General features: G+C 30.9%; 1 pseudogene; it reads right to left on the bottom strand.

The window, feature by feature from the left end:
* Positions 1–7610: 7610 nt before the first annotated feature.
* The window catches only part of LOC149547001 (2-succinylbenzoate--CoA ligase, chloroplastic/peroxisomal-like), a 34749-nt pseudogene continuing 22659 nt past the window's right edge, over positions 7611–19700 (bottom strand).

The raw sequence follows: 19700 nt of genomic DNA on the forward strand, positions 1-19700 counted from the left end.
TGGATCAAATGAGGAGATAGGAAAGATCAATCTCATTTGAAGATTAAAATCAATATTGAGAGATGACAGGGTAACAATATAACATAGATTCTCAAACTATGGAAATATGGAGTTTAGATTGAGAGCACGATAAGCCTACCCTCATGGAGATTAAAGAATCCTATATGAGGAATGCCATTTTCTGGCATGCACAATCTACTTCTAGTGATCAAATATATGGGATGCATACTTTACTAGCATTAATGGGAAAGAACAAGATGGATACTCTTCATGCATGGCTAAAAAAAGATATGAAATTTTTATCGAGACAAGAAGAAGCCATGAAGAGGAAATTAAGAAAATATATGTCTAAGAGAAGAAGACTATTAAGCTAGAAATGAAAGTAACATCATTGAAGAAAATTATTGGAATTGTTATAGAACTGCATAACAAAGACGTGTAGAAAGAAGGCAAAACACCTAAAATGGGGGAGACATTAGGTCATCCAATGGAAGTTAATGAAGGTTACTTAGAAGCAAGAAAGGATGCAAAAATTAGATTAATGAAAAACTTGATAATTCATAAGATATATGCATTAAAGACAATCTCTCAAAAATTGCATAGCAGTTACCTGGCTTAGAAGGATTTGAGTATAGATGTTCAGAGGCTATTGCTCTATTATCTACACTTTTTAATACATGGGGTTCTTAGATGCAATTTTTTGTTAGTTTAGTCCCTTTGCTACCTAAGAAGAAAGACTTTCTAAAAGAAACTATTGTAAACACTAGGAAAGTGATTCATAAAGTGAAAGATTTGAATGGCTTCTTTGGTGGTAAGATGCAACTAATCCAAAATAGGATGAAGAAAATTATTGTGTTTATACCTAAGTTTTTACCTACAATTTTTTATAGTGAAGGTAAAATGAAAGACTGGGTAGAGTGGTCATCCTCTTTTGATAACATTCTCGATCATCCTAGGTTTTTGTCTTATTGCATTAATGAAGCAAGTGCTACAATAGTTTATGATATGGTTGATATGATTTATAAGATGGAGATAGAAATGTCTAAAGTAACTACTAAAGATAAATTCATAATAGGCACCATGTAGACCAAACATTCAGATGAATTAGAAGTAGTCAAGAATGTCACTTGGCTAGATGTGGATACACACATTACCATATGGGAACTAATTACAAACATCAAAGCCTTGACATCCACTAACAATGACTAGTGCAGCTAAAGAATCCAATTAGTATGTAGTTAAAGGTATAAATTACAGAGGAAAATGGCATGGATAGTGACATGAGATGAAGACAAACCAAATTTTCTAAAGGGGCACCCATTGACAAATGTCACTTGCCAATCTTCTAACTACATTTTAGAATAGTGATCAAGTACAAAGAATGTTCATGATGTAAGTGATTGGAAAAGTCTTTGTATTTATTTTCCAATAGTTTTTTGACAAGAGTCCTCCCATTTAAAGCTTGTTGTGATCCTTCTATAAAATGATTTCCATGATGTGGAGTTGAGGTCTGAATTGGATGTATCATTTAGTGTTAAGCTAGTCTTGGATTCAACCCAGTTAGTATTTGTGTCAATTTTGTGGTGTATTTATCTACATATCTGAGAATACAAGTGAACGTTGAATGATAAGTTCTCATGTTTTTTAAGTATTTTTGAGTTTACATTAGTATTGCATGATTTTCAAGGAGAATTAATACAAAAGTTCTACTATACATTTTTCTCTAAATTCTATCTCTATTGTTATGTCCTAGTTATGTTGAGATTGTTTGAGAAAGGTTAATGCAATTTAATGCAATTGCTATATGTTATATATCAATTTTCTATTTCTTTTAATTCAAGCAATTAAGTAAATGCTTCAATGAATTGGTAAGATTTCCAATCATATAAGAAGGATATTTATAAGAATTAGGGTTTAGGGTTAATTACCAAATAATTGATTAGAGGGTAATTAATTATGTCAAAACTTGTTGGGTAGACTTTAAATGCCAATGAATAAGGTATTGATCATATATTCAATTTCATATTGAAGAGATCATAAGGATGCAATGAACCAAAAAAAAAAAAAATAATAATGAAATTTTACTTTCATGTATGAAGAGTTAAATTGTTGGTCAACACTTGTAATAATTCCTTGTATGTCATTGTTAGCTACTGGTATCAAGGATTATTTGCAAAGTTTTAGAAGAATTGTGACCATGTTTTACTGAGAGAAAGATAATGTTAATAAGCATATGTTGAAGTGAAGAACTATAAACTAGTCATATATCTACTTATCCCTAAGGTATACCCACCTTGGTTTTGTAGAACCTAAAGAGTAGAGAGTCCCTATGATTCTATTAAAGTTGGATCTATTAGAAATAGGGAATACTAAGAGGGTGGGCGGGGGGTGAAGGGGGTGGCGGGGGAGGGGGGGTGTGAATCAATATTATACAAACATTTTCTGAGTACCAAAAGCTAAGTATCTTTATTTTTGAGGATTACCACAAGTATGTACATCATGTGTTGCAATTAATAAAAATAATTACATCACTGGATATATCCAATTATTAACAAGATCTAGATTTGAAGATTTATTAGTTGGATATATGAGGTAGTTAACCCTTAGACCAGGACTTGTCCTTAGAATCTTGGTATCAGATATTTTGTACTTTTATGTATTTTGAGATTGTATGAGAAAGTTTTATGCAATTTAATGCAACTAGGATAGGTTGTATATCAATTTTCTATTGCTTTTAATTCAAGAAATTAAGTAAATGTTTCAATGAATTGGTAGGATTTCCACTTATATAAGAAGGATATTTATAAGAATTGGGTATTAGGGTAAATTATTGATATAATTTATTGTAAGGAAATTAAGTGGGTAAAAACTTGTTGGGTAGACTTTGAATGCCAATGAATAGGAAACTGATCATATATTCACTTGCATATTGAAGAGATCATAAGGTTGCAATGAACCAAAAAATTCAAAATCAAATCATTTTTTACTTTCATGTATGAAGAGTTAAATTGTTCATCAACACATATTTGTAATAACTCCTTCTATATCATTGTTAGCTCTTGGTATCAAGAATTATTTGCAAAGTTTTAGAAGAATTATGATCATTTTCTACTGTAAGGGATAGCAGTCAAAGAGAAAGATAATATTAATAAGCATATGTTGAAGTCAAGAATGATAACCTAGTCATATATCCACATATCTATAAGGTACACCCACCTTGGTTTTGCAAAACCTAAAGAGTAGAGAGTCCCTATGATTCTGTTAAAGTTGGATCCAGATCTGAAGATTTCTTAGTTGAATATAGGATGTAGTTAACCCTTAGACCAATACATATCCTCAGAATCTTGGTATCAAGTACTTTGTTTGTAGGTATACAATATTTTTTTCTATGAACATTCAACATACTACAATAAATATAAGTATACCTATTATGTGGTGTATATCCTTTAATTTAATCCCAAAAAGTTTTTGCACCCCTTCTTATATAAAATGAAGGGATGTATGTAAATGTCAAACTATTTGCGAATTAAAAACTAATTTTTTTAATTTTCCAAAAAATATTACGAAAATATTTGGGAAAAAAGAGAGAAAATTAATGAAGTGTCTACAACATAGCTTAAAAAATTGCTAATAAATTGTCAGTCTGTTCTATGTTTTTAGCATGTAGATTGAGCCTCTTCTATCATTGCAAATCACAAATTTCCTGGTTCAACTCCTCCCTTTCTGCCTCCTACTCTAGTTCATGTTGATTGCTATTATTCCTAGAATAATATATCTGGAGATCCCACCCACTATTCATCATTTATATAATAATATCATAGTGATATTCTTCAACCCCAACCCACCCTAGGTGCACTATAAGGTTTTGTGTTTGTCTTGTTGGATGCTCTTGAATAGGAATTCCCATGATCATCAAATTTTCTAACTGCACTTATTGATCTAGAGAAAACCTTGTGCTCTGAGTACACATTATCATTTTCGTTAGCAACTTGGTTTTTTAAAGCATGAATTTAATGCCAAAAGGAAATTAATCATCATTTTTCACATGATTTGAAAACAAGTTGTACAATATTTTCCAATGCAATACATGCTTTTTACATTAAAAGTAACCAAATTGCCTCATTAATTGTGTACCTTTTCTAGCTAAGGTAAAAATTGTCCTCACACATTATGAATTTTTTCCGTCAAATGGGAAAACATCACCTTAGAATTTATATATTCTTTCCATATAAGAGGAAAAGCTCACTTCATATATCATATATTATACCCAAAATAAATGTATTAATCACCTCAATTTTATTATATTTTTCTACATTTGAAAAACATTCAATAAAATTAAAGTTTTGGTACATCAAAATTAAAAAACTACCAAGGAAAAATATGTTGTTTCTCTAAAAATAATGATGAATTTTCCAACATTTTGTTTTTCTTGGGGAGGACATTTCTTAAAGTTATCCCTAGTGTACAATGCTTTTTCCCACTTTGGGCTAGCATAAGTTATAATTTTAGGCTTAGATTGCATTCAAAGTTAGAAAAAAAAATCCAATTTATTTTTATTAGAATTTAGGCTTAAAGATGATTTTACAAATGAAGATAAAGAGAAAAATCGATGTCCTAGAAGATAGCAAAACTGTTATTATGCATAAGTTATAATTTTAGGCTTAGATTACATTCAAAGTTAGAAACAAAAATTGAATTTATTTTTATTAGAATGTAGGCTTAAAGATGATTTTACAAAATAAGATAAAGAGAAAAATCCAACTCCTAGAAGATAGTAAAATTGTCGTTTTGGTACATAGATTGTAAATAATTTTCTTGGAGGTGCTGTGGATTCCACCGATATATTTGGAGAAATACCAAGTCCTTAACCATTCAATACTTGTCCACTAGCATTTGGATCTTCATCCATAAGAGAATTTGCTACTTTGTGCAAACTAGCATTTACCTCAAACTCTAGTAAATTTGGTGGTTTATTACTTACGAGTTTTTATTTTAATTTTTTTAAAGATTTTATAATCTAAATTAGGAAGTTGATAAAGTTTTCCATTTTGAAGGAAAATTCTTATCAAACTCTTAGCATATTATGATTTTTTTATGTATTTAAATTTGTACCAATAAAATTATTGAAGATGTGAATTTATAATTCTTAATTTTTTATTTATCCTTGCTTAGGAAATCCTTTTGGGTGGGTATTTTAATCTTAGAGAAAGTACTAACTTTTATAGTTTATAACACTTGTGAATCTTGTTTAATTCTAGTTTAATTATCCTTCTCAAATTGGTACATGATTCATTGTATTCAATTCTCTGCAAACATGATTCTATTTAGGTATCCTTGTCAACTTGGATTGGTGTTTGAGTTTTGGTCATCATGACTAAAAATTAATTGCCTCATAGTTCTTTGCAATATAATGAAAGAAATTAATAAGATAAATTATTATTCCCAATTGTTATGGATTTCTTCACTCATAATGAAATAAATCAACCTATAGGAATAACCAAGTCACTTATAGGAAAATTAGGAACACTAGTAAATATTTTCTTGCAAGTTGTTGATGAGAACTAAATAATTTCTGTGGTTTTTAATGTATTTTGACCTAGGTGTTTTAAGTATACACTAAGAATTTTTTTAGGATTGTGATCATATTAGATACAATAACCTATCTCAAGTCTATGTTTATTTATCTATCTAGGCAAAAGCAATTGTCACTAATGTTTGAAACTATGTATTTATTTTCATACACACTATATAGTATAGATGAAATAATTAAGAGTTGCATAAATATCTAATAAATTATAAATTTTTAGTTAGTTAAGACACATAAATGAAATGGTTATAACATTAGATATTTAAAGAAGAAATGAATTATGTATACTAGGCTATTTGGAACATTTATATGATTGCATTAAAAGTTGTAGATTGAGAATTGTTAGAAATGCTTTAGAATAATTGAGAGGGAGGGTGAATAAGTTATTCAAGGTCCAAACATCCTAATACAACTTTTTCATCAAGTATAGCAAACCCTTTAAACTAATCATGCATCCAAGCTTAAAATTCTTCTTAGCAAGTTATTGATAAATCAACATGCAAGAGCAACACATAACATAGTGGTTTACGTGGAAACCTAATTTGGGAAAAACCACTAGTAACATACTACTAAATTCTCACTCTTGAAAAGTGATGCCCTATGAAAGGTCTACCCTATTAAAGGTACAACACACTATTAAATGTGACCTAGTTAAAGGATTTCAACCACCTTGTTAGAAGTGGGCTTGGTTAAAAGACTTTAGAACATTCACATGGAATGTCACCCTATTAAAGGATTTACAAAATGGTTGTTAAACACTAGTACATTTGACCCCATTTTTAGACCAAAATTTTTTACCATCTATTAACATGGGGTCAAATTGGTCAGAATATGTAAGGAAAAACATCTTTTTTTAAAAATCCATGCTCGTGTTGGTCAAAATTTTGACCAACACTAGCTTAAAATTTTAATGAGAAAGGGTTTCATCCTATTTCATTTTTATTTTTAACACAAAGCACACATGGGAATTGCATAAGCACAAGAATTGGTGAATGATCAAAACACAAAGTGTGTGCAAGATGTAGAGAGCATCTAGGTTCTTGTCAATGTAGAGCATTTGATTGTAGATCAAGCAATTTCCAAGAACTTTGGTTCCTTTTGAATTTTCTTCCACCTGAAGTGTTTGATAATCAGAACGCCTTTCATGACTAGTTTTCTAAACCCTTTCTAAAGGATGTGCAATCTTAGTCTTTTGAAAACAATTGGCTTGAAACTATGAAAAAGGTTATTATAATACACAGGCTACATCATATACTAGAGCCTTTCATGCTTCAACATCAGGTCAAAGATGTAGAAGGGTCTCTTCTACCCAAGGTAATTTTTTTTAATGTTATTTTTGTTACTCACTGTGACTCTTTAATGTTGTAAATAGGTGGTCCCTAGTTCAAAACTAGGCATGGTTTTGGTGGCTTTGGTGAACCTGATATTGAAAATAAGCTTGAGGGATAAGTTTACCAAGTTGCTAATACAAGTCCTTGAGTAAGTGGAGTTTTTCAAACTTATATGTGCTATTCTTTACTAGAGTTGGATATGTGGTAGTTACATCTCTTATATCTTGATCCTGGAGATAGATTTATCCTATGTGGCATGGTAGACGGCTTCAATTTTGTGGTTGAGTGGAACAAGAGAATAATATCCATGATCATTGGATGATGTTGGCAAGCTTTAGGGAGATGTAACCCATGCCATGATTTTCATGATGAATATATGCTTTGTTCTAGCGATCCTATGGCTGACTTCTCCAAAAAAATGGCCTATATCATATTATTCTCTTGCTCAAGAATTCTAAACTTTCAACCATATCTAACTTGAACCACTCCAATTAGGATGATTTTCTAAAAACATATAATATACAAGCTTCCCTAGTTTGAATCTAAGTGGGCCCTAAATCATCTCAGATTTGGTTGTTCAATTAGAAATGTTGACAGTCTAATTTTTTTGGAAATTTTATCTTCTATTTTATTCATAACACATGAAAATGAATAGAAGAGAGTTCGTTAAAAATTAAGAGCAATATTGTATTCTACAAGCTACTTCTAGCTGTTGTCAATTCCAAATAAGGTTGAAGTCTCAAAATAATTTCACTCTTTAGTGCATCTCTCTTCACTTTTCCTATTGTGGTTCTTGGAAATGGCTCTTTCTGTGGGTGACTTAAACCTATTTATACAAAGCACAAACCATTTCTTTCCATTTTTAAGGTGTGGGAAGAAAATCCAATAATAAATTCTTGAAAATGATATGAAATATTAATTACGAAACATACACAGTTGATTTCGGATACAATCTTGTTGATTGTGTCTCCATTGAATATTTTCCAACATATAAGGCTATGTTATAAAGAATATAGCCAAATAATCTACAATTTTAAAATAGGCTGATAGGAGAGGCATACCCAAAAAGTCTTTGCTATTTACAAAACAATTGTAGCAGCATTGGGGATAATTTTTTGTGCTCATTCATAGCTACATTGTTTAGCATTGCAAAATTCTAATGTTCCTAGTGCCAACCATCCCTTAGTTAGATGCATGTAGTAACAATTTCAATAAACCTTGGATCTAGGATTCTGATAATGACAGCTACCAAAATCCCTAGATGTTGTAATAGGATCTTCTCCACCTGTGATAGTAGAAAATTATTTACTAGCATATATGAAATAGATGAGTATCATCTTGATGATCAATGAAAATTATGCTCAGAAACTAAATTTGAAGTTCTTTCATTTGAAAAACCTTAATTTTTTGTAGATTAGAGACTTTAAAAAGAACCAAAAAGTGCCAAAAGTAATTGAGCAGAGGTGAACATATCCAGATCAATAATAGAATAAACTGCCACAATAGAACAAGATGATTTTATGGGTGCAATTTTACAATAGATGATGTTATTATAAGTTGGCATTCAAGTAGAAGAGAAACACTCACCTCAGAAGGATAAATATTTTCTCCACCACTTTTAATCATGTCTTTAGATCAGCCAAGAAGCCATAATTTTCCCTTTTCATCAATCCATCCAAGATCCCCTATATTTAGCGATCCATTTTCACTCAAAGTTGTTGTGGTTGAATCAGTTTGGCCCCAATACTTCAGTATAACATGTGGGCCTCTTGTCATTATAGTCCCCACATTGTATAAGTTATTAGCTTCAAGACATTCATCACTATGTTCTATCTATATTTCCACATGAGGAGTAGGCTTTCCCACAAAAACTCCTATTTAGTGATCTTGAAAATTATTCTGATCAGCTAGATCCATGGAATAATCTTGTATTTTGGTAAAACTACCTTGTCGAATGATTGGATCATAGGAAAGAGTGAAATTCATTGAGGAATAAGCCTCTGTCATAACTTTTTAAAAATAATAACAAATAAGAGTTTAGAAAAAGAAGTAGAATTAGGTCTCCTAAGGAAGTAATATAAAATAGGTAAATGAATGCAACTACATGAAAGAAAATAACATGACGTAAAGGGTAATAGAAATCATTAAATGGGAGAGTTTTCAATGATTTTGTCATATTCCTTTCCTATTATTAAAGTAGACTATAAACTAACCATAAGCCAAAAATATCTGAGCTCTTGGAAAAAATTCAGTGACTTTCTTGATAAGTTATGACAATAGGCTTCCAGTTCCATTAAGTATCTTCTCAAGACTTGAAAAGCATAGTGTTGATTCTCCTTTCTTTATTCTATTGCAAAAGCATGAGGGATATACAATTAGTAGTGTCCAAATTAGATTTATTCTCACAAGTTCACTTTTAGCCTTTACAAACATTATAGTTGTACAAAAGCAACAAATATAGAAAGCAATTTTTCAAGTATAAACATTATAGTGCTATGTGGTTAGTATTTGATCTTCGTATTGACAATATATGAGATTTCTGTTCCATGGAAAATATTTTCTTGAAAAATGTTCCTTCTACTCAACACTTGGGTTTGGCTCTAGGATATGTGTAGGATCATGGTCAACCAAGCTATGCTCTTAAGTGGCAATAAAAAATCAGAAAAATCAGGGTTATGTCAACCTAACGTGCAATTTTCTAATTGTTATTAAATTTATATCAAAAAAGTTGAGAGAAAATAATCTCTAGAAAATTGAATCTAGTTTCTGAACTACTAGGACTTATCTCAAAAAAATAAAAATTGATTGATCAAAGTTCTGAATTTTAATGCAATATTACAAACATTTTAGAAAAAAAATAAGAAGTAGACGTATGTCTGACCACCTTAATCAAAATCAAATGATAATATTTTTTTAATAATATTCTCGATATAAGTCGTAGACTCATGCCTAGATGTGACACATATTTTTGGGTATTTTTATTCTAAATAAATAATAAATAATAAATTTTTGACTTTAGTATTTTTGGAATTAAAAAACTCTCATGTATGAACACCTTAACTAGTTCAAAACTTTGCAAAATTCAAATTTTCATTCTTTCTCCTTATAGTAGCAGAAACATAGAATGTGATGCATATTTTGGATTTAAAAAATGTTGTACCATTTGAAAGTTATAGATGTTTTTCAAGTAGTGTGTTAGTTAGTACTTTATACATAACTCCATTAGAAAATAAGTAATAATTACTTACTAAACTCATAATTTGACAAATCTTACATTATGGAGAGATAAGAATATTCTTAAGAAACCCTTTTCATTTCATCAAATTTTGGTGAAAAAAAAGTCGCCAACTACATGTTTGAAGTAAAAATCTAATAAAAATAAGCCAAAAGCACATTTTTAGGATTTTTTAAAGTTGACCATATAGGTTTGGTATCAAAAGATATAGTAGACCATATAAAGATATTAATTTTTTTCATTTAGTATTAGGGTAGGTGGGAAAAGAGTTGGAATAGATTTTGAAATGGTTTAAGATATTTCAGAATTATAGATTTTTCATATTGCCACTTTTTGGCACACCATGATCCTGCACATACCCTCTAACTTGTGTGCAACCACATTTTCCAAAAGATTACTAGTGACTACATCTCTTCTTACTATGGCTTTACTACATATTGATAAAACCTCTTATTTCTACTAGGTTTTGACAAACAAAAGAAACCATGTTTTTCCAAGAGAGTTTAAACTTTGGAATGGTCTAAATAAAACATTTTAATTTTTATGTTTTCAGTAAGAGAATTTAGTTACACAAGTAAAAGTAATTATTAGCATACCTCAAATTGATGCAAAATGTAACTATATTAGCAAGTATACTTGGTACAGTGATCATCACTAATACAAAGTATCTTTGTATTGCAAATAGAGTAGAAGCTGCTTCAAACTTGGGTATATAGATATGGCATCCTTCTACTAGTATAATGGCCAATGCCAAAGAGATTCTACTAATGTGGCATAGTGGAGAAGTGTGAAGACAAACTTGTCAAATGTGATATAAGGAAGAACAAATGAGAATTTTCTAGATTCTATGATTTGGACCCATCTTGAAAATAATTCTTACATTTTTTTTTGTAGTTGACGGCTTCAACATCGCACATTAAGGCTTGATTCCTAGGCTAAACTATTAAATAGTCAAAGTTGACTTACTTTTTCCAAGCCTAATGTTTCCTTAGTATGTGAAGCTTAAGGGGTTTTACTCTTTGTACTATTTTTTAAATTAACAAATTTTTGATTTGATAAACTGGGACATGTGTTGTGAGAAGCATAATAACTACAGAGTGTAGAGCTCTAGCACACAATTCATAAGTTAACCATAAAATAATTGAAGACTACATAGTTAAATCTTGATAGCAATATCACAACACAAATCATAAGTTAAGTATAAATATTCAAGAGATTGATTACTTCATTATGATTGTAGCCTATAATGGCAATCTTTGCTTTTGACTAAACAATGAGTGCATCATGGCTGATTGCTACTCCCTTTGGGTTGGCTATTGTACCTACGAAATAAAAATTACAAAGCATTAACATTCTAAGCACATGGAGGAAATCATCTCTAAAAGAGTGTAGAGCACCTGATGTAAAGTAGATGAGAGCTACTGAATCTATTGCCCAGTGAAAGTCAAGGTCATGGAACCCTGTTACATATACTCCAATAGACTCTGCACTAATCACTATCTAAACTCCAGTTGAGTTTAGCATTTTTATCTAAACAGAATCAATCAAAAGTTAGAAGAATTATGCATCCATAACTAGTAGCACTAACAGGTAGGGTCTATTTAGTCATCTACTAAAGAAATTGATTAATAATCTATTAGCACTAACAAGATGTCTAAATTGAACTTTTTCTTTGTGTTCTTAAGATTTAGAGTTCAAACACATTACTTTGCATTTAATGCTCTCTTTTTTGTGCTCTTTGATTGTAATCTCTTTTGATTTTGAATAAGCTTTATCCATCTTTTAATAAAAAATAAATGTTTGAGTTGTTTTGCATGGAAAGCTGCATACTATAGCTCAGATGGGTAGAAGTGCTTGCAACCCTATTTTGATGGACAATCAAAGCCCGCCAATACTCAAATGGTACACAACTAAGTCACTCATGTTGATATTGCATGTGTTTAACATCATGAGTAAGAAAATCATTATCTTATTCCACTCAAAAATTGTATGGTTACCAAAGTAACAACATCACGAATGCAAAAGTAGGTCTCAACAACTCCATTGTTAGGTTGCCTCTTGTTCATAGAGATCACATGCTAGATTTGTATTAATCTAGCTTTAATTCAGAGTAAATGCACTAGTTTTCTAAAATTTTGTGGGTAAGAACTTTTGATTGCACTTGAATTGGTGATGTTATGTATAGGGGATCTCACCCTAACCTAAATACTTAGTAATAGCATTCTAATATGAATTTGAATGTATAATTCTACAATTTAACCATCAAATTATTGACAAAAATGTGCAAAAAAGATGCTAGATAGAAAAAAGTTTAAAGCAGTATATTACATTAAATGTTACAATTCTATGAACAAATATTTATAGGTTCTTTTGCATTGAATTTCCTTTTCTTATTAGCAAGATATGGGAGAAAAACAAGTAGCAAAGTGGTAGTACACAAGAACTAAAACCTTTCTCTTGCTATACCCAATTATAGTAGTTTTATTTGCATTAATTCCATTAAGAAATCTCTTCAACTGGTTTGCATTAATTCCATTATGAATTGCATTGATTCTATAAACTTATTGTTTTTCTTTCTTTATGATTGCCTAGAAATCTCTTCAACTGATTTGCATTAATTCCACAAAATTATTATTTTTCTTGCTTTATGATTGGCATAATTTTTTATAAAAATTGTATTCTCCATTTTTGTTAATTACTACATCATTTAAGGATATAGAAACTAAATGAATGACTCCACAATGATTATTTTTGTTCCTATGCATGGTTGATTGTAATGCAAATTTGATATAGCATTTTGTCTTGCGGGTGCTAGATATTTCTGTACCCATAAGCCATTGTCCTACATAGGGTTTCAAATATTATTTTGATTGACATGAAGTATCTATAATTCTCACTTCTTGATTCTTGAATATCCAAAGAAACTAAACAAGACTGTTGATTGCTTCCAACTATAAAAAGCCATGGTTAGCTTCACTTCTGATTTATCTCCTACTCTAGGTTGAGGCACAACTATTTTTGCAAATGAAATGTTTTCAAATAATCTATTGTCTTGTTACCATTCTCAACACATATTAACCTTTTCACCATTTTTATCAATAACATTAAGTTTAGCTTTCAAATCATAATATTTCTTGTTTATCAATATTTTAAGAAATTCATGAAGGTTTCTATTTGTTTCCAAATGTAAAAAGTTCTTGCCAGTTCCACCAGCTTTTTGTTTGACAATCCTAACCCGAGTTGGGTTGTTGTTATAATTGTAAAAGAAGTACCAAGAAATATTGTGTACCATTCTTTATGACCACCAATTGACTCCATTGGAACACTCTTTTGCAGGATTATCTAGATATCATCATCTTGCTTTTGAACTCATGTACCACCTAACTGTGTAATGATTTAATCTTTTAGGAAAGGTAAAGTAGATGCCTATCCAGCCAATGGGAGGAGACTGGTTGTGGGTATATTTTATCTTGACTATCCAAATATTGGTGCTATAGAAACTCTAATGATGGCTACTTCATTGGTAGATGGAGAAAAAACACTGTCAAATGTTGTCCAGGTTAGTAATATCAACTTTTTTATTTTATATTGGAACTAGTACATAAATGCAGCTTGAATGAATTTTGAAAGCTTACATAGAACTGATCAACTTATAATCATAGAAAAGTGACACCAACACACTAGAAAAAATTATCCCTACCCTACAAGAAGTCAACCATTAGATAGTACTTAAATCAACTATTGAAATAACAACCTTTAGCACTTCTTACTTCTAACCCAGGGACAGATGCTAGAGATCTTAGCACCAACTAATCATAGCGACAAAACACTTGATAGAATTCAGGGAAGATGCATTATAACATCGAAATGAGTAGCTCAATTAGATCAAATCTATGCCCTTTTTGTGACTCCTAGCCATGTCCAAGATAGATCCAAAGAAGAAATATCAAACGAAAATCTTTATGGTCACATCCCACTAAAAATTGAGAAAGAAATCATCTATTTGAACCATCCACATGAGCAATCAAAAGTAAACATCAGCATAATTGCCATCCAAAATAATAGGAGTAAAGCCAAATCACCAAATGCCACATTAATCATTTTTCCTTTTTCCCTTTTTTCCTTCTTGTTGATCAACAAAACCTTCAACATTCTTCCTTAGAGATTGGTACGTAAAATCCACACATTCTTAAAGGCAATAGTTTAGATAGTGCCTCATAGGTGTAATAGGTTAAAGAGAATGAACATCATTACCATTTATTGTCAGAAGATTTCTCATTAGAACATACATCATTAGGCACAGAAACAAAAAAACCACATTCTTCAGTTATTTTGCAGCAACAATTGGGATATGAGAACTTGGCTCTAATACAATAGGCATATGACTACCTGACACTACATCAACATTCATCTGATGAACAAGAGAGACACTATTTGGAGCAGCATCAAAATTTGTAGGAATCCTTTCAAGGACAAAACAATTTCAATAATCATTTGTGTCAGCTTAACTATTAACATTATCTTTGAGGGCTAAATGCAAGTCTGGCCCCATGTCGAAGGTTTTAAACTCTAGAATAGGAGTCCCACCTGGATAGAACTTCTTACTATCATCTTTACCTTTATGAACCTCCATTTCCAGATTATTCACAACAACAAATAATAAGGCATCTAGATAGACTTAGAAGAGTTATCTCCTACAACCAATTTATTAAGCAACAAAACTATCTGTAAAAATGACTTTTCAGGTAGATAATTAGACCAAATTCTTGTCTCTTAGCCCAAACATTACTAGAATCATGAAGACCTCATAGGAGGTTCAATCAATTGCACCAATCAATTGAGGGCAGTCAAGCATACATGTAATTAGGAATAACTTGAAAGAGTTTCTTACGATCAACCCATTTAATATTCTTCTACAAGACAAAATTACAATGTATAACTTCAAGGGTTCATTTCAAACTAGCATTTTCTAATTTTGACTTTTATGAATACTGAAATTAATTTGCACTCAATCAAACAAATAAACAATCAATAGAACTAATTTCTTGTTAGAAAAATAATCCCTTGAAGCAATTAGAGAACTTTTTCCCCTAAGAGGTACTTTGAGGACCTAAGCCCACTGACATTTTGTTAGCAAAAACCTTGCCCTTAGTTTTGGAGAGCTACTAATTAGCGATATTTGATGTACTCTTGTTTTCTTGGGTACATTGATTGAATGAGACGTGAAAAGATATAGTGGCTGCTAAAAGGATGCTTCAATTTAGTAGTCTGGATCCTAGCTGAGGTATTTTTGCTAGATTTTGTTTTAGTGAGTCAAGCTCATCTAATCCATGGAGGGAAAATTAATTCATGGAAAAGGCATCAGAGTTATCAACTGTAGGTTAACTAAGTGATTTTGAATTTTTGACCAATTGTTGCCGACAAATTCTATTCTTCTAGGAAATATCATATGTTGATTCTTTGATCATTGTAATCTAGTGGTGCTAATGTATGTAACTTGATATCTTTTTGTTTTTATTTGTTTAATTTTGTAATAATATTAAATAGTTAATGTTGTATTCAAACTGGTGGAGGTTCTTACTCATCTTTGTATTCGAGTTGTGGCATGGGTGGTGGATACTTAGGTGGCAGTGGCTCACTCTATTATTAAACTATAAGTATAATTGTTAGATTTTCTACTATAAAATTTTAGTCTCTAATAGTGAATTCTAATCTTTTCTTTGTGAGAGCTTAGTGGGGTTTGAGTAGTAGACTATAGAGTTGTCTTAGTATGATGTCTCCTTAACACATCTATATGGCATACAAATATGTGATCATGAGGCTACCATAGGCTAGAATAGAATTAGGCTCTGAGAGGCATAACTTAATTTTTAAAAGACAACATTATTTTTATATGAGAAGAGGCTCTTGTAGCTTTAGGTGGCTGAATGAGAATCAAAGTGCAAAAATATTACACAAGCTGCTAGTTGGTAGCTTGAGAATTTGAAGAGATTCTGGTGGAAACATTTACTGTTTCATAAATTAAACATATTAATATCTCGAGTGTGAGAAGGCATAGGATGCAAGATGAGTAGCACATTACTATTTGCTTGTATCTAGAACTTTGTTATTTTTGTAGGAATTTTCAAAGAATGACTCTTGCAAACTTATTATATACTTGTAACATTTAAAGAAAGAAAAAGAGTATGCCAATTTATCTCATTTACTTGTTCTCACAATAGAGCCCCCTTTAGTGTAGCAGTCTCTTGCTCCTCCAAAGAGAAGGAGCTATCGTAATTTGACACTACATGTGCCTGAACAGGAGGAGAATGATGTAGCTATGGATGCTCCTATGTGCACTTTTCTTAAGAGAGATAAGAAAAAAAAATGATGTTTTAAAAATGCTCTTTGATAGACCTTGTTAGATAATGAAAGAACTTTTTTTAAAGTAATTATCTATGAATGATGTGCATTAATACTGATTTTTATTTTATGTTAATGAATATTATTATGTGCTAATTAATTCTTGATTAGTGTTGTGTATTAATGAATTTTATATCATATTAATGAATGTTATGTGATTGTATTGATTGAATGTTATAGTTCATAAATGGATGAATGAATGAATGAAGTGTGTAATTAGATGAAAATAGGTAATTTAGATTGATGTTAGGGGGAGGGGGGTGAGGCCAAATGAGCTTCCACCTTCATGTGGTTCACCTTGTTAAGTAGAGAATGTTATAGTATTCTTGAAACCAAGTGAAGCACAAACTAACATAAAATGGACACTTTGCATGTGGTAGGTCTAAAATGATCTAGGACTAGTGTTTCCCATAACATGAATTTTTGAAATACATTCTAATATCACCAATTTCAACACTCTATTCAAAGAATAGGAGTGGCCTATAGTCGTATAACTAATTTTGAGTAATGCATTAGTCCAGATTGCCTCAGAAGTGGTTGGAAGAAGCCTGCACGAGTTTGAGACTATGAACTTTCCCTACCTTGGCCAAGAATAATTTTCCAACTCTCTAGTATTAGGTAAAACCATAGAGTGGTGTGTCTAGTCTGGAACCAACCAATAATTTCACAATTAAAGGAATGAGTCTTCCTTCGCCAATGATTGCCAAGCAACAATCTCAAGTGTACCAATTTGATCAATGCTCCAATTCTTATTGAGAATCTTGTCCCAATCAATATCTAGATGAAACAAAGACACAAAGTGACCAATTAAATTGTGAATAACACTTAAATATCTAAAAATTTCATCCTTATATCTTCCAAGGTCACTCTAATGAATCCCAACTAGTTCCATTACTTCTTGCTGAGAAATCCCAACATTGACACCCAACCAAGATTGATCGACCCAAGATCAATACATCACATGAAGAAACTACATTCTCAAGTTCCATAATAGGCATGATGTACTCTTATTCTACCTCTTCATTTAATATATCACAAGTGGCGGTGTCCTTGGAGAGTAACTAATCATCCCACGATGTGAAATGGTATCACCCTCAAGTTTGCACTCATGTTTCAACTCGTGGCCCAAGTCATCTGTCCAAGCTAATACCATTTATTCTCTTTTAAGTGCAATGCTAGAACCAAGTGATATTCCACCTATCTCATATAATGTTATGATTTCTCAACTTCCATCTCATATAAGTCTTCTGTCTCATCATTAAATGTTCCTTTGAATCATCAACAAATATAACTTACTTTAAACTTACCTTTTAATCCTTGTAAACCAAACTCAATCCTTTCATAACATCATTATCAAATCACTATATTTTATAATGTTGATTAGTCATGCAACATATCTTCAAAGAAATTGGAAGATTTAAAGAACTGTATAATCCATAAACTTGATTGCAAAATTATCAAATTGTTTCATAAAACTTAACAAAGAAACAATTATTATGACTGATACCACTAATGTCACTATACCTATATATTGTTGTTAACTATGCTAAAGGTTGTGAAACCCTATGATCATTCCCTCCTTCAATTCAATCATTCTAGTGAAATAATAACATTGCTGTGTTTTTCCTTTGAAACTTATTTTGTTTCTCAATCTTACACCTGACACATATGCATCGTATTTCATAAACACTCTTTAGAATTTTGGTCTTCGATATTTTACACACAACACTTTGTAACAAGTTCACTTGAAAATCTACATTCATGTGCCTGCAATTTTTAATCTTTTTGAACAATGAACTGAAATTTTTTGAAGTTTCATCTCACCTACTCAATATCATAAAAACGAAAATTTATATCATATGAGACACATGCATCACCTTCAAATTTGATTTAAAATTTATAATATTAGTTTTCTATTTTGAACCACACATAGTTATAACTGCTCTAGCTTCTCCAAATGATAAGATTATAAGGATTAAGTGTGAAAGATAAAGCTTTTTCTTCTATTTATATAAATTCTTGTGCATTTGGACTTCTGTTATTCTATTAATTACTATGTAGTTTATCTTACATGTAATTGCCTCAATACATATTTCACATTTTTTATCATTGAATTTATAGCCTATAATCTCACATGAAAAATATTTGAAAGGTAAAGCTTGTGTTTTTTTCTCTATGTATATTCTTGTATGTTTCATAATCCTAATAAATACCATGGTGTTTCATATTTTTAGGTCACTAAAATTCAGTAAATTAAAAAAAGTTGAGGGGAGTAGCTCTAAGGAGGATGAGAGCTCAAAAGAAAGTGAGGAGGAGCCAAAGGCCAAGAAAGACATTAAGGTAAAAGAACATGCCTTCCTTTACCTATGATCATTTACATCTGTGTTAATTTCTGAAGAGATTCTTCATATTATGAACAAGGTTAGAATTTAAAACCTATGTTTATTTTCTTGTAAATTTTATTGAATTATGTTATAAATTTCATCAAAATTAGAGCGAGCTATTTGATTGCTACAATATGTTTTATCTTATGCATTTGTGGAAGAAAACATTCCTTAGTTACTCCTTTTTATTTGGCTTACATATAATTTTGATCTCATTGCTTATCAGTGGTTCCAATGGTTGTATGTGAGATATGTATTTTCATGTTTGAGATATATTCTTGGATATAGTTGTATTTTTTTCCATTCTTGAAACTTGCCAAAGTAAATTGCTTTTCCCATTTTTTTATGGTCATTTATTTTGACCATTGCATGCCTAGTCAGTAATGATCTCTCTTTAATTGTATTTTCATAGTAAGTGTTGTGAACAATTATGAAGTTGGAAATATGATTGTAGAGGCCTTGAGTAAAGTTGGTAGGAAGGGTATAGTAACCCTTGAAGAAGGAAAAAGTGTAGAAAATAATTTATACGTCATAGAGGGAATGCAATTCGACCATGGATATATTTCCCCATATTTTGTGATAGACATTGAGAAGATGACAACAGAGTATGAGAATTGTAAGGTGACTAATATATGGATTGAAAACATATTTTCCTTTTTTAGCCTGTTTTGAAAATGAGCACTTATCATTTAGGTATTGTAAGAGAGTGGTTGGACATGTATTAGGTATCAGGCAACTTTATGTAGAAATGAATTTATTTT

This window comes from Cupressus sempervirens, chromosome 7 (genome assembly GCF_028749045.1).
Source record: "Cupressus sempervirens isolate cs-2001-9-10 chromosome 7, ASM2874904v1, whole genome shotgun sequence".
Classification (NCBI taxonomy): Eukaryota; Viridiplantae; Streptophyta; class Pinopsida; order Cupressales; family Cupressaceae; genus Cupressus; species Cupressus sempervirens.